At 45.9% G+C, this 16262-nt stretch overlaps 5 non-coding genes across 5 annotated transcripts; 4 read left to right on the top strand and 1 right to left on the bottom strand.

Annotated features, from left to right (window-relative positions):
* The first annotated feature begins 6015 nt into the window (after positions 1-6015).
* Positions 6016-6097, top strand: trnas-uga (transfer RNA serine (anticodon UGA)). Its single transcript has one exon. It is a non-coding gene; the product is annotated as a tRNA-Ser (tRNA).
* Positions 6098-7654: 1557 nt separating this feature from the next.
* Positions 7655-7727, bottom strand: trnar-ucg (transfer RNA arginine (anticodon UCG)). Its single transcript has one exon. It is a non-coding gene; the product is annotated as a tRNA-Arg (tRNA).
* A 1170-nt stretch (positions 7728-8897) lies between these two features.
* trnan-auu (transfer RNA asparagine (anticodon AUU)) lies at positions 8898-8971 on the top strand. The gene has a single exon. It is a non-coding gene; the product is annotated as a tRNA-Asn (tRNA).
* A 6251-nt stretch (positions 8972-15222) lies between these two features.
* Positions 15223-15339, top strand: LOC138233726 (U5 spliceosomal RNA). The gene has a single exon (XR_011187655.1). It is a non-coding gene; the product is annotated as a U5 spliceosomal RNA (small nuclear RNA).
* Positions 15340-15569: 230 nt separating this feature from the next.
* Positions 15570-15711, top strand: LOC138233663 (U4 spliceosomal RNA). Its single transcript, XR_011187593.1, has one exon. It is a non-coding gene; the product is annotated as a U4 spliceosomal RNA (small nuclear RNA).
* The last annotated feature ends 551 nt before the right edge of the window (positions 15712-16262 follow it).

The raw sequence follows: 16262 nt of genomic DNA, 5'->3' as shown, positions 1-16262 counted from the left end.
CAACGATAAAAAGGTAACATCTATCCTCGCTCCAGAGTAAATCTCACGTTGAGGGCATATTTTTTTCCACTTTACCATGAGTCGGGCTCGGCTGCACAGAGGCGAGAGCAGAGTAATGAGGTCACGGGGACAGGGGAGTCACACGCTGGCGGTTTGAACACGCGGAAGATCACTGCGGGATCCACAGTATGTGGACCCTCCGTGCGCCATCAGTCCACACTCCGGGCTCTGAATCCTGCCATCCGAGTTAAGATCTCGGCGGAACCTGAGGCACAGTTCCTTCTTAAAACGTAATCTGGTCAGCATTTCTAGAATCGTACTTGTATAGATTGTTGCGTGCTCTCTGAAGGCACCAGTTCTGTAGGGTTTGGGCATTAACTGGGACAATTATTAATTGTAGCAGTAAATCATAAAATGATTCTTTGGATGGCCTTAGAATCCAACCATGCGATATAACTCAAACAACGCACACACATAGGTACTAATACACGAGGATACATTTATTAATACATAGAATATGCATGTAAACCAAACAGATCTTATCAAGAGGTTTATCAGAATACAAAAGGTATATATTCAGTCAGTTACAAAGAGTTACATATATCAAGAGGACATATGTTCAGTATATCATTCATTTAGACCGTTTTGTAAATGAACTTGGTTATAACTTCTACATTGGATACTCAAAACAAGTACATAACTCTTAGGAATTAAATTGGTATCAACTGGTTGGGATGACAATTGAATTCTCGAGCTGTAATGCATTGAAGTTGAATACTCATCCAATCTCTGGGGATTCAGATCTCCTGCGGACTCAAAGAAGCAGTTGCAGGCTTGTTGCTGTCCAATCCGCGCTGTCTGGCTTGGTGCCAGGTTGTGCTGTGCGGTTTGCGACAGTGCGCTGCTGATGCTCACTGACCGGCTAGTTAGTGTTGGCTTTAACTAGCAAAGTTTATGCACAGGAGAAAAGATGACTGTGGGTCCCAGCAGGTCAGGAAGAGGACCGGTTCGTTCCTGATGAAGCGCTTGTTCTGATTAGTGATTCAGCTGTCCACAGTTCCGACCTGTTCACGAGGCTTGCTGCTGATGCTAACCTCGGGTGGATCCTCTGGTTACTCGTGGCAACCTCCACTCTCGACTCTTAGAACAGAGGAAAGTACTGGCACTCGGACACACTGGCCGTTCCGTGGTTGTCCGGGCTGAGTCTCAGGATGGTCAGGAGGCGTGCTGTGAGAATGTCCTGCCCTTGGGAGCCTTCTGCTCCTGGGCCGTCCTGCCATGGAATTGTCTTGCACCCCTGGAATTCTCCTTAGAATTCTCCTACTGGAATAGTCCTACTAGTTCTCCTGCACATTGTCTATTGTTTGTTTGTACATTGTCTTGATGCACTGGTTGCACTTTGTTTTGTTTTTTACACTTGTTTTACAATCGAGAGACTTTCTGTAAGTAAGAATTCCATTGTACCAGTACCGGTTACATATGGCAATAAAGTTCAAGTTCAAGTTCAAGTTCTCCAGGCTCTCTGTTGCCTGTTTTTACCTGGAGGAACTTTGGCTTGTCATTGGCTGAAAGTTTAATGGGCATCAGAGTCCCACATGGGTTACATTGCCCTACCAGTCCCTGACTGGTTGATCAAGGTGAGATATGAGTCACTTACTCCTGACACCTAGGAATGCAATCCAGATGTCCATCTGGCACTCCCTAGACAGATAGGCGCCAATGGATGACCATTGATCATGATAGCCAGGCTTAGCTAAGTGCATCCCCATTTGGGAGCTGTCCCTTATCAAAAGAAAACATCTTTAAATCAGCCTGCATGAATAGTTTCTCTGTGGCTGCACCACAGAGATGAAGAGAGAGATGGGGCCTCATTTGGGAAAGCACAGCAACACTTATTTCTGTCTTATTAACAAGCATTGCCTCTACATATCCCCCCTTTTTGAAGGTCACGAGGTCCTGAGACATTGTTGCCTTCAAAACAAAACAGAGTTAAGTGATGTCCCCTGTCATTAGAACATTAACCTTAAATGTCCACATTTCTCCTCGAGAATTCATACCGGAACCAGCATTGGGAACAAACAGGATGAAAAACATCTGGAGTATGTATAAACACGGTAGGAGACATCATCTCAGTCTAGGCATTACAAATCAGGAAGTTCACTGTCAGTATCTGATACCTCTGTAGGCAGATATTTGGGGAAGAAGTAACTTCCTTTCTTTTGAAATGCTAACTTTGACTCATTTGTGCTACCCGGAGTACATCTTGATGTAAGAGTACTGCATTCAGAGTACATTGTCAGCCATGATCCAGCTTCCCAGCAGCAGTGTTACAATAACACCGGTTCCTGTTCCCAGCCCCCCTGATGAACCATGACACCTGTGTTGGGCACCTGCCAGGGTGGTTTGGAGGTTTGTTCCATTAAAGCAAACTAACTACCTGTACCTCCTGAGGGCTTACTGTTTCTTGGATTTCTATCCAATTCAATAGTGTGGCACCTGAAGGCATCCACGACCTCAAGTTTGGTCTTATGTTGTCTGGTTCCAGACCGTACAGTGTCAAGTTACCATGCTGTACTATGGCCTCCTTGGGGCCAGTAGCACGCAAACCTATCAGAAATAGCAAACACACAACAGTGGCGGCAGCAATCAGTCCTCCCAAAAGTCTTTTCGGGTGGCTGATCCCAGTCATCTCCTTCTGAGTGACTGTTGCCTTTCTAAGTTGGCGCAGCATGTACATGGTCTCTTTCTCAGTATGCCATGTGGCATCTTGGGCACCAACATCCTGGAAATCTGAGGAGATCTGACGCAGCTGCTGATGCTGCTCCTCCATTTCCAGGACATCTGCTTTTTCGATTTGTTCATGCCTGTGCTCTAGGAACCCTGCAGGGGGTGGTGCAGCGGTGGAGCATGCCTGACCCTTGGCTTAGTGGTCATCTGGAGCACCTGAGGGATCTGGGATTGTTACTCCATTCTCACTGTTCAGGTCCACCCTGCACACTTCCTGATTGAGGAATCCCTCTATCGGCATGTTTACAATCGTTCGCTGGGCGTGGGTGTAGGACACCTGCTCGCTCCCCCCTTCCCTCTCTAGGGGTTCAGGGAGCTGCCCCAGCACTGGGATAGCTAGTTCACTGTCTTTGAACTCACCATCACCCACCAGGCCCATGTCAGTGCAGGCGGGGATTCTGACACCCCCCTTTTCCATGTTCTGCACTAACAGTCAGGTGGCTTGCCCATCCAGCTCCAGTGGTTGGTGCTGAACCACTGTTGGTCAGACTCAGACTGACAAACTGAGCTGGTGGCTGTAAGAAAACCGGCTCGGCTTTCATTCCCTGTCCCTTCTGGGGGACTGGGTGTATTGGCAACCCTGCCGTTGAGGCAGGAACAATCAGGTCAATCTCACTCACTACCTGGTAGTTGTGAGAAATAATGTTACCTGACTGCAGGTTCCCTGGGTCACAGCAGAGGGAATCGGCATCTGGGATCAGGTGTGTCCACAGCGCAGTAGTCTCAGCGTCCAGCTGAACCTCCTGTCTAACCTGTGAATGTTGCTCCAGGGGATTTCTTTATTTATGTCTTTATTTAGTGGTTTCATTAGTGACAAAGGCTAAACTTTCTTGGAAAAATGTCTTTTATGTAAACCATGTTTGCTATTAATTCATTTAGGACTAGAATATGTTCATTTTCTTCCAATAAAAGAAGGGTTCCATTCGCCATAGTCGGGTTGACATTAGAAGCTTGCCACGCCCGGACTGTAACACCATCGCATTAGCATGTTAAAGCGATTTCGTTGAGGAGCCTGGCTTTCTTAACTAGTAAGTACTGTACTTCCTTGGTTTTTGAGGGGGGAAGGTGTCTTTCGCTGGAAATCTGGTCCCCTTCTACTGTGAAAATACCTGTGAAACCGGTTTAATCCGTCACAGCCAGCACTCCCGCTGGCCACCCACGTGTTATGCTCTTCATTAATGTCTAAGCCGGAACACATCATTATATCTCATTTTGTATTTCTTTAAAAAAAATCGTTTGCCCAGCCTAACAGTATTGTTGTTATTGTTTTTATCCTGTAAAGCGCTTTGAGGAGCCAGCTTTTAAGGCGCCATATACAATAAAGTTCATTATTATTACTATTGTTAAATTGCTGGACAGAGAGGTGAACATTATTACACGGAAGACAAAGATAGCGATTTATGTGTGGATGCTGCACATTGGTGGGGAGTCCCCATTGCCTGTAAAGCACTTTGAGTGGAGTGTCCAGAAAAGCGCTATATAAATGTAAGCAATTATTATTATGATTATTATTATTATGATTATTATTATTATTATTATTATTATTACGTTGCATTGTGCATTGTGCTGCTGTAATACAGTTTTAAATAATTAAAAGTCTAAACAGTATCAGCTTTATTTATGGGTTTTAAATCAATATAAATGTTTATATTGTAACGCCTAGGTGACTATTCATTGTTATTAAAATGACTTAAATTTGATCATGTTATGATAATTAGAAATATAAATTTGTTTGGTGCGAGTGAAGTTTTATTTAATCTCTGAGCCAGGGAAACATTGTATTTTTTTAAAAAAATGTTTATTAAAAAAAAGTAACGGCTCCAGCAGGATTCAAACACACAACATGTGATGTAGGAGTCAGGAAGCTAACCCACAGCACCACCAGCAAGGTCACACAAAGAGTGTCGAAAAAGCCCTACGAAACATTATGTAACAATTCTTGTGTTGCGGTACATGAGTATAATTATATCGTTATTAATTTCTTTAAATACGCGATTCCATATTATATTCCCTTTTAATCAAATTCTTGTACCGGAGCTTGTTGACTCCAGTATCACGTTAGTTAAAGACTTCGATGCTTAAAATGTTTAGGGAGAAATGGAATACTGGTGTGTATGTTTTCTTTAAAGTACCGAGACCAGCCATATACTGTATGTTTAAGTTCCAAAATTAATATCGTTTATGGCCTTCACACGTGTTACAGTATGCTCCTATTCTTTTTATGCTCAGGTACTAAGATTTCCCTTCAGTGGTAAAATTCCATATAAATATTCAATGCTTAAACGGGCACAGTAAAGACATTAAATATACATGTACATATACATACTGTATACAGTACAGTTTGCATACAGTAATATGTTTATGTTCCTAAATCAATCTCTTTTATGAGCATGTGAAAGGCATGGTGAATCGGAGATTCTCAAAAATTACTGTACTTTGCATGATTGGAAACAAATGCGTGATTGCGAAATGCTGTGGTGTTACTTTTACAAAGACGGTCAATGAAAAAAAGAATGTGGACCAGGGCACTACTTTGAGTTTACAGCTTGTCCAAGGTCATTCATTATTAATACTATTAGTAATATCTTCGTTAAAGACTTTGATGGCGACAGCTCAAACATGAGAGGTTGAGCTTTATTAGCTCCACCTTGCAGAAATTCCGGATACTATTATTTTAATTGCGGTTTTATAGGAGAATTTACGGTAACTCGTGGTAGACTGCGTAAAGCGCACCGCAAAATAATGTGGTATCGCCCGCTTGTTTTGAATAGCTGCATCTGTACGCCCCGTGTCTCAACGGTAGGACGGAGTCAAATACTGCCTCGACACGTAACAGCGTTATATTAAACCGCAGGACTTTAGGGCTGTTTTGTTTGAATGTTCAAGGCATTGGTAAGAGCGTAGGTCAAGGGCCATTGGTGCATCTCCTGTAACTGGAGTAAAAATGCTATTCAAAGTGCAGTGACTAAAATCGTCGTCCACATGTCTCCGTTGTTGATTGCTTTCTGTCTAAGAACGTTCTGTTTTCATGTCCGAACGGGGAGACTTTATCATTCCAACTTGAAGCCACCCTTAAGTCCTCTGAGGTGTGTGTGTGTGTGCTTGCACGTATGGCGTAAAAGGTTTCTTAAACGGAGAGCGAACTTGAAAAAAGTTGCCTCCGCCGCCGCCGCCGCCTCGCACTCCCTGTTCGATTGTAGCAAGAAGGCAGCGGCCGTGGCGCTCGCTGTAGTCGTGGCCGAGTGGTTAAGGTGACGGACTTGAAATCCGTTGGGGTCTCCCCGCGCAGGTTCAAATCCTGCCGACTACGGCGTCCTTTGCATTTGGTTGCGTGCGTGCGTGTAAAAGGACCAGCGCCGTTTCGTTTTCGCTGGGACCTTTAACACTCTAAATCGTCTGGACCCGCAGCCTGTGAAATCGATTCTTCAGCACCCACGAAGGACGCTTTGCAGCTGGACACAGATACCGATGCTTTTCTGCAACGAGCTTTCCAGCTGAATTTTCTCGGCAGCTCCCTACTGAACCTGTTCTCCATTGCAACATAGCGGAGGCTCGTCACATCTATAGCAAGGCTGTGTAGGACCGCATACGCCACAGTGACTTGTACACAGACCACATGAAAGGCAAGCAAAATACAATTTTAAAATTCCAAAGACTCACAAGGTCAGAGGAACAGCGATGATCTGAACTGATCTGTTACAGAAGTCTAGGTTGACCTTTTAGAGCTGTAATTGCATTTTTGTTTAATAGAAGATCAAATCTACTCGCATGTACCAGCACCTTACAGTTTATTGATGTTAATTCTGTTTAAGTAATAAGATTGCTAACGATGTTGGACTTTAGCCGGTGTTTTTTAGAACAAATTGCTTACACTTCTGTAAGGAATACGCAGTACGTGCCTTTGTCAGTCATTGCTCACCATACCTGTAACTTTCTTATCTAACTCACTTCCTCAAATGGTGAAGGTCCACAAACATAAATGAAAAAAAATCCCTTGTTGTAGATGAGGTGCACAAAAAAGCAGCCCCTGATAGTGTATAACACATTTATACTATTGCAGAGACACATGTAACATATATATATATACTGTTTATATATATGAAACAGAAATAGAAACAGAAACAGGAATCGCTTACACACCTGGAGAATCTCTGTAGGAATATCTAGCATTTATCAATGGAAATAAAAGCTGCTTTAATACAGTGCATGTTCAAACTCAAACCCTCAGCTGCTGTTCTTGTTTGTTTTGGGACAAATTGCAACTGAGCATCGCATGAGCCGTTACGTACCCTTATCTGTTAGGGAATTTCAAGGGAGGAGTTAGGTCAGAATGGGTAGGCTGCAAAACAACAAGTAAAGATTTATTCCAAGATGAAACGTTGTGGCGGTTTTCTTATCTTTTCAGCATGGACTAAACTTTTACGTGTTCCTTATATGCTATATATGTATATATTAGCACCAATGTCGTTCTTAAAAACTAACATGAAATTGTCAGGGACATTCAGCTATATACAAAGACGAGACAGACAAAGTAATAATTCTATATTAACGTGGCCTACATATTGACGCAATGATCGAACTAAGTGACGTGTTCTGATTCAGATCCCCTGCAGTTCATGCCAATTAGAACAATAGCAATGCTGAGTCCTCCCCACCCTACTGAGCACAAATTCAGCTGCTCTCCAGTTCTGTTCTGCATGTTTTTTCATTGCAATTGAGCTCGGAGCTGGAGATGATCTCCATACAGTTCTGTGTTAACTAGCCCGCACTTGCGTGCTAATTTACGGGTTGTGGCAAATGCTTTTCTATAGTTCATATACATGACAGCAACCTGTTACCGAGGAACCTGAGAGGTTTAAAAGCCACACGAGCCAAGCAGGATTCGAACCTACAATCTTCTGATCCGAAGTCAGATGCATTATCCATTACGCCACTGGCCCATAGAACATGTGCTTGCACTCCACCACAGAGAGCTCTACACTGCTACTAGTAGTACACTTCCCCATCTAAATTTTCACAGCAAGAAACTTGTGTTTCCTACTATTTTTATCAGGTTTAAAATATCATCTCCTTAAAAAAGAAAAAGTGTTGATGTGTCGTGCTGAAATTCCGATTGATTTTGAATTCAAAGAAAAAAGGTTTTCTTCCAAAACACCATGAAATTGTCACATCTTGCAGACAATAGGTGTATTCCATGTTGAAAAGAGAAGAAAGAAAACCATGGAGCCTTTTACAGGTGTGAGGCTTCTTCAGGTGTGAGAAGACCTCACAGCCGAAACACTGTGTTTCCGTTCTTCTCTTTTCAGCATGCAATAAACCTATTACTTGTTCCTTTGCAGCCGAGGCATGCTGACGTAGCTACCCAGCTGAACATCTTGCAGACTCTACAGTACTTCTCTCCTGTAGAAGTAAAGCAGGGCTTGCTGGGTGAGCTTTTGCTCCGGTAAATTAGGTCACGTGTCATGTTAAATCACTTCTTCTAAACACAACATTTGCTGGTGCTAGCTTTCCCCATGAAAAGAGACATTTCCCTTACAGTACATGACATATCGTTTTTATTCTATCAATAAGTATAGAAATTAAAAGAAAAAATGGTGTCGCCAAAGAATGGGAGGTGTCAAGGGCATTGAGCTCCTTGGACATGAAAAGTGCCCGATAAATGCCATTTCTCATCATTTCTCTTGGCGTCAGTTCTGCTATTAAATGGGACGGAGGCAACGGGCTCAGAGAGCAGGTTAAGTGCACACCGAACACAGATGTGTCCAAGTGTCTGTAAAAGGGCGGTGCTCTGCTGGCGCTGTTCCCTAGTGGCTTAAAGTGCCTGCCTAGTAAGCAGGCGATCCTGGGTCTGAATACCAGCGGTGCCTCTCTCCGTGTCTTGTTGTGCCGAATGTCTCATTTCAGACAAACATGTACAGCTTGGTTCAGTTTAATGCAAGAATTCATTTCCTTTCTGGAATAACTTGTTTTTGAAGAAATCCATACAGCTTGTGAAAGATGAAATCCATTTCTTGGTTGTCAGTGGAAAAAGATTGCCGGCTGCAAGAAGTGCAAGTGATTGTTTTCTTTGACCATAAACCTGCAAATGTAGGGAGCTCAAGCGGCCGTCAGTCTCTGTGGTGCAATCGGTTAGCGCATTCGGCTATTAATCGGAAGGTTGGTGGTTCAAGCCCACCCAGAGACGCATGTCTCAGTTTTTCCAATGTAAACATCATCACCGCTAAAGAAAATGGCGCAGAAGGCTCCACAGTCGAAACGTTGTGCTTCTTTTCTTCTCTTTTCAGCATGGAGCAAACCTTTGCTTGATCCTTTGCAGCCTACGCATGCTGACACAGCTACCTTTCTCTTAACGCGCCTCAATCATTATTCACCAAAACCATCAGCAGAATGTGTCGCCTTTGTGGTGATGTCACTCCTCTGCTTCACAAATGTCCTTAGTGACGGACCATTTCTTTCTGCCATTTTTCCGGAGCGGTTATTGATTGCTCCATCATTTCCCTCATACTTTCCATCCCTAGATTGAAAAAAAAAAACAGAAACAGGCTGACAGGACGACAATCAAATTGCAAAAACTCATCAAAGCACTCGATAGAGTATTTGAATCCACAAGTAGCTACGAGCAACTTTGTCCTGGCTTGCATGAAAGTCGGAAAATGTCAAAAAGAAAAAGATGGTGGCTTTTTCATATTCGTTCTTTTATTTTTAGTTTGTTGCTTCTTCTGTCCATTGTCCTCCTGCCTGGCTCTTGACCTGTGACTGTTTGAACGCACACAGTAGACTTTCATGCAGGGGATTTGTCCTGAGCCTCTGTGAAAGACCCACCCACCCCCATAAATAACTGCTCTAGAAACACATGAATGCAAAACTAAACCACAGCTTAAAGAGGAGCTTGTCATGACCGCCAGGCAGTTAAGACCAACTCTTAAGCAATCTAATCAGCACCAGCAGCGGGTGATTATTAACAAACGCCGCCGCACGAGTTAACCCACCTGCACACACTCCACCGTGCGGTACGCAGTGCTATTTTTACCATCTTTACCTGCTTCCCGCTGGTATTGAGTCTACTCCTTGAGAGCTCTACCTGGCGTTTTTTCCATTACTTCTTTTATTCTGGATATTGGACTCCCCTTCTGCCTTTTCGACTTTGGACCTCACCTCTCACCTTGGACTGTTTGCCACCAGTGTACTCCCTGGATTACAACTTACCTTACGCCTCTTGACCACGGAACAAAGCAAAGCAGAGCAAAACAAAAAGAACAAACGAAAACCCTCACGTCCCGCACTTGCATATAATGCCGTTACGTGCCCAAGCAGTATTGTACGTCATCCTGGCAATGCACCCCGGGGCGTACGGTATATGGGAACGAGCACACGCCACGAATCGTCTCAAATCACTCCCTACAGCTGTAAGGCGCCTTGAAGCATGCACCCCCAACATTCTTCTTTGCGCATCTGTGAAAGGTAAACTCTTGAGCAAACTCTGAACCAGCTCAAAGGAAACTAATCCGATTAGACGTTACTTTGACTCATCCTTTAAGGGACCCTTGTTAATTGGAGAAATCAATGATTTTGAATGAATTCTGTATGCGTTAAAAGACAGCTATACACTGAAAACATGCAGGACACTTCTCATGATGTTTCCCGAGCCGAAACACAGTGCGTTTTTCCAAGCCATTTGACAAAGCCCACCCACTGAAAACTGCAGCAGATCATGTAAAGACGTTCAACTTTGTAACTACTGCACGCACAGGAAGCAGAATAAATTCCTCTTTTCCGGTTTTATTTATGCGAACCATAAATAAACCAAATAAACCAAGTTGCAAGAGGCCCGCACCCACAGCACAAATTGCGCAGCCTAGGCCACCTCCTCGCCCCGCACGCCACCGCCTCCTGCTGGGCCCACTCTTTCGCACACTCACACGCCACACTAACACTCAAAAGTGTGGGCAAAACGAGAAAACGAGCGCGCCGTTTCCTACACATCTGCAGTCGCCATTGCGCATTCGCAGCATGTCCCGGGATGCAATTCGGCCTCATTTGCATAACTCCAGACCGGCAGATCGCCACGCAAGCTCGCGACGTGCGCCTGCCACACACCGAACAAACCTTTTCAGCAATTTCCAAAAAACGGGCCTGCTCGCCTGCCCACAAGGCTCCGTCTCTTACCTGCTCTCCAGAGCCTGCTGCCTTCTGTGCTTTTCTCTCGGCACCGCTGCAGCGCACACAACTCCTGCAGCGGGAGGTGGGAGAAAGTTCCCGCGCTCCGCCGCAGGGAAGGCTCGCTCCGTGCGCACACGTCCTTTCGATGCCAGTCCAACAGTTGCTCTGCATTAGCTGCGTCGGGGCTCCGGCGTGTCGCACCTCACCTCACCTCACCTCACCTCACACTGCCCCCTCCTTGAATGTCTGGCGCTGGGCATGCCCCGCTCTCCTCCGCCTTATCTTATCGCGTGTGAGCACCGACAATGGCCACAATGCCGGGGAATGGCACCTGTAAATTAATTATCTTCTCTTGCAGCCTGAGATCATGTCCTTCTTTTGGCTCCCTCCAGTTCTGATAAAAAATCTCACTCTTAGATGTGTTAATTTTTGCAGAGGAAGCCAAAGAGAACCGATCACAGCACTGCAGAGCTCTGCTAATTGAGGCATTGTCAGAGAGGAGTAGGGTGACGTCATCCATGTATAGAGATGTCTTTACCTCTCCTCCCCCACTTCCAGGCACTGGTATCCCATTAATGGCCTGATCCTGGCGCAAGGCACAGGCTAAGGGCTCCATAGCCAAAACGAATAACAAGGGGGATAATGGGCAGCCCTGCCTCACCCCTGAACAGACTTCAAAGGGGCGTGATCTATTGCCATTAACCATTACTCTGCTGTTGCTACCTGTGTACAGCAGGTTAATCCACTTTCTCATGATGGGGCCAAACTTCATGTGCTCAAGTACCGATGTAAAGTACTGCCGGTTTAGGAGGTCAAAGGCCTTTTCTAGGTCTACACCTAAAATGCACAGAGGGAGGGAGCGATCCTCAGAGTACAGACAGACATCCCTCAACAAGGCCAGGTTGTCGCTCATCAGGCGTCCTGCTATCCCACAAGTCTGTTCTTTCCCTACCAGTGAGGCCACTACATTTTGTAGGCGCAGGAAAAGGGCTTTGGACAGGATCTTAGTGTCCACGCCTAACAGGCTGAGGGGTCTCCAGTTCTTTATGTCATTCTTTGCTCCTTTCTTAAACAAGAGAGAGATAGTGCCTTCTCTTAAGGAGTCAGGCATCAATTCTGTCTTATAGCTTTCCTCGAATAGGAGCTGTAGCGGATCCTGAAGCAGATCCCAAAAGGTGCAATAAAATTCTTTAGGGAGCCCGTCAGCACCCGGAGTTTTCCCCTTCTGTAAGCTCTCCATAGCCTGTCTCAGCTCTTCTACTGTCAAATCCCTCTCAAGTACTTCCCTATCTTCTTCACTCAAAACGTTTTCTAGCTTTGAGGTAAAAAAATGAATTTCTTCATCCTTTAACTCTGTAGAGCTGCACAGTCTTGAGTAGAAGGCCTCGGTGCAGGAGAGGATAGCACTCGGCTCTGTTCTCTCTCGTCCCTCCTCATCAACTACACTTTCCATGACAGACTTGGAGCCTACCACTTTCCTGAAAAAGAAGCGAGTACACTTCTTATTTTCTTCCAAGAACTGCACTCTGCTTCTTAACAGCACTCCTCGACTACTTTCAACGGCTATGCTCCGGATATCCTTTTTTAAAAGGGTGATATCCTCGAGCACATCGAAGCCACTGTGCAGCATCGTGTAGAGACGCTGCAGCTGCCTCTGTTTCCTGGCTAGCACTCCTCTCCGTCTGGCAGCAGCCTTCCTTCCCTCAGCCATGAAAAAGGCCTTTGTCCTCATCTTCACCTCCTCCCACCACTCTCCTACTGACCCGTACAGACACTGCAAGGACAGCCACTGTGATAGTTTCTCCTTGTAGCGGGATACTACCCCCTCGTTCTCTAGCAGCTTTGTGTTGAGTTTCCAGAGGCCTGGGCCAAAGACAGTCCCGCCCTGGAGTTCCACTCTACACCCTAAAGCCTGATGATCTGAGAAGAAGACAGGCTGAAGAGTGACCCCAACAGCTTTCACTCTCTCTGAGACAAAGCAATAGTCAATTCTGGAGCTGCTATTCCTCCCTGACCATGTATATCCTGCTGTTGTGGGATATATACATCTATATGTGTCTGAGAGTTTAAAGTCTTGAACTAAGTTTTGCAGGGCCAGTGAGCTGGAATCCAATTTTATCGGAGAGCTAGACTGCCTGTCTGTGTGCTCTAAGATACAATTAAAATCCCCTCCCACTATCACGTCTGTGTTACTTAACAATAGGGGAGAGAGTGCCTTGAGTAGCTCCACCCTTCCTCCCACGTCAGTAGGACAATACACATTGATTAGCCGCAGGTTAACGGTGCCCCATTCCACATTCACACACAGCAACCTGCCATCTATGACCCTCTGAATACTTTTCAATTTGAAAGCCCATCCTTTGAAAAGAATGGCCACGCCAGAGGCTCTGTTGTTATTGTCCCCTGACCAAACAGAAGGCCCTTTATCCCACCTATCTTCAAAGCTTTTATACCTCTCTTGATAGGCTAAAGCACACTCCTGCAACATCAACACATCTCCCTCTCTCTGCTGGAGGTAATCAAAGACACACTGGCATTTAACTCTGTCATTGATACCTCTGGTGTTAAGAGAAATTATGTTTAGAGCCATATTACATAAGAAAGTGGAACCAGTCTTTACAAAACACATTTCTCTTCGGTCTCACCAGTTACCTTCTTCTTTTTCTTTTTCTTCTTACCAATTTCCTGCCAGCCATCCTCTGAATGAGCCTTCATCAGGGTGGCAGCAGTAAAAGCATTCACGGAGTCCATTTCAAGGAAGGGGGTAGAAGGAGGGGTGGAGGGGTTCCAGCTGTCCCCATCGCCATGCTCTCCTTCCTCCTCGCTCGGGGAGAAAACAGAGTCATTTTTCCTTTTCCTCAAGTCCAGCTCCTGGGAGCACTGAGGGGAAAGGGGTGGAGCCGATGCACCAGTCTCCTCTTCCCCCTCACCAACCAGCTGTTGCAGATCCTCCGTGATGGACTGGATGGAGGAGAGGAGGGCATCTGTAGCACTTGCAGAGTCTGAGAAAAGCAGCTCCGCTGAATCCTGGGTATCGTCGCTGGACCCGCTCCACCTGGGGGCCCCACACTGGCCCTCGTTCTGAGGAGCAGGAGTGGGGGAGGGGTCCTCGCTGTTCTCGGGGGTTTTCAAACCCTCGTGCTTGTCTGGTGCAGTCTGCGGTTGTGGGGGCGTAGTGGATTTCTCTTCCACCGGCCCCGGAGCCACAGCAGGACTGATCCTGGCTGGAGGCTGAGACTCTTTGTCCAACAAGGGTTCTTTGTTTGACTTGTTGTTTGCTTTGGCTTTTCGGGCCGGTTTGGCTGAAACAAGCACTGCCTCATCCTTTCTCATTTTGAGTTTATTGGCGTAGGTGTGAGGGCAGTTCTTAAAAACGTGTCCTTCCGAGCCACATAAATTGCACTTTGGCAGCATTGAACAGTCAAAGGCTAAATGTCCCTGTTTGCCACAGGTCTTGCAGCATTTCACAGTGCAGGACGATGCCAGGTGTCCCACAGCACCACAGCGCCGACACACCTTTGGTTGTCCCACATAAAAAACATAGCCATTGCAGGCGCCCAGCTGGATTGTAGAGGGCAGGTGCCTTAAGCCTCCATTGACATTGTCCGGTAGCAAGCGAACCTCGAATTTCCTTGCTCCTGTTTTTATACCGTCAACATCTCTAACCTCAGTTCCATGGTGGACGGTGCAGTACTGCTTAAGCCAGGTGTGAATGTCCTCCGTCTTTGCCAGTTCCGAGAACATAACAACATGCACCGTTTTCCTCTCTCTCTGTGTCAGAGGCTGCAAGTTGATCTTCTCAAGGGCAGGAACTTTCCCTCTTTTTGCCTCAAACACATCCACACATTGTTCAAACGGAGAATAGGTAGCAAAAACAACCTCAAATGCTTTCTGACCTGGGAGAGCGAAGATGAAATCCAAGTGCCGAGGTTCAAAGCCAAGTTCCTTCTGTAACACTTTTCTGCTGAACTGCATACGATCCATGAAGAGGTCATCCAAAAGCTCAAAACGTACAGCATTCTTGCGGGATCCAAAGGTTGCCATCTCAAACTGCAAAACAAACACTGCTTCCACAAAACAAGAAAACAATCCAACTACTCCAACTACAGGCTGATCAAGGTATCTCCCCTGCCAGGTAAGCCGAGAGCCGCAGGCGATGAGCCCGGAGCTGAACGGGCCCCACTGGCTCGTTTGTAAGGCCAGGTGCATTGCCAACCACGACCGGCAGGGCAGAGGCCTTGAAGGCAGCCTGGGCTCCTGCAGCTGTCCAGCCACGCACTCTGGTTTCTCTTCATCTCGTACAAATCTTTTGCCTTTTACTAAAGATTTCCATGGAGAGGAGCATGAATGAGTTCCATACAATTTTTGTGCTTCCCTGCCTTCGGGTGGGGCACAGCTGGGCTGGTCAAAGAGAGAAAACAAAACCACTCACAATCGCTCTTATTACGGCGACTGTGGCCGTCTGCTCTGCGAGTCCTCGGTCTCCGCCTGTCTGATTGGCGCTCTTTTCTTTGGGGGGCGGGAAGTGTCCGGCCACAAATATGAAGCGTTACAGCAACGACATGCCATGAGACGATTGATAACGATTTCCATAAGATCCCCGCGGTTGCCTGGCAACCGTCAGCTTTGCGCAGTGGCAGTATCGTAGCCTGTGAGGTTTAGCTGAGGCGCGATTATTGCTAGTTGAAAACTTTTCCCAATACCCCGCTTCCGCCGGTTTGCAATACAATCGGCGAAAGCAATTTTTGACAGTCTCGTCAGAGACTGAGCAAGGTGTTTAAAGACAGATTTGGTCATGGTGACATCATGGTAGAAAGAAACGAGCTTGTTACGTCTCAACAGAAACGCTCTTTAGCTCTTTCAGCGTTATGCAGAGAACAGCGTCTGTCGAGATCACTTTTGAGTCAGCGCGAAACGCCGTGTGCTGTCAGTTTGATTTCATATTGCTCGTAGCGGCGCCCGGCTTTTGTCTGTCAAATGTTAGGTTGCGCTTCTTCATGCTGCATTGTCGGCATGAGTGGAGCTTTTTAAACGTCTGTATTTACTGCGCCCCATAAGAAATCGTTTGTCCCCATTCAAAAGAGATTGTGCGATGTCCTGCAGCGTTCGCAAAGCAAACATTTGACAGTTTGAAAAGAGGAATTTATTCTGCTTCCTGTGCGTGCAGTAGTTACAAAGTTGAACGTCTTTACACGATCTGCTGCAGTTTTCAGTGGGCGGGCTTTGTCAGATGGCTTGGAAAAACGCACTGTGTTTCGGCTCGGGAAACATCATGAGCAGTGTCCTGCATGTTTTCTGTGTATAGCTGTCTTTTA

The sequence above is a fragment of the Lepisosteus oculatus genome, unplaced genomic scaffold (assembly GCF_040954835.1).
Source record: "Lepisosteus oculatus isolate fLepOcu1 unplaced genomic scaffold, fLepOcu1.hap2 HAP2_SCAFFOLD_70, whole genome shotgun sequence".
NCBI classification, from domain to species: domain Eukaryota; kingdom Metazoa; phylum Chordata; class Actinopteri; order Semionotiformes; family Lepisosteidae; genus Lepisosteus; species Lepisosteus oculatus.
Note: the sequence above shows the minus strand (reverse complement) of the source record. Positions and strands in the feature narration are given on the sequence as shown.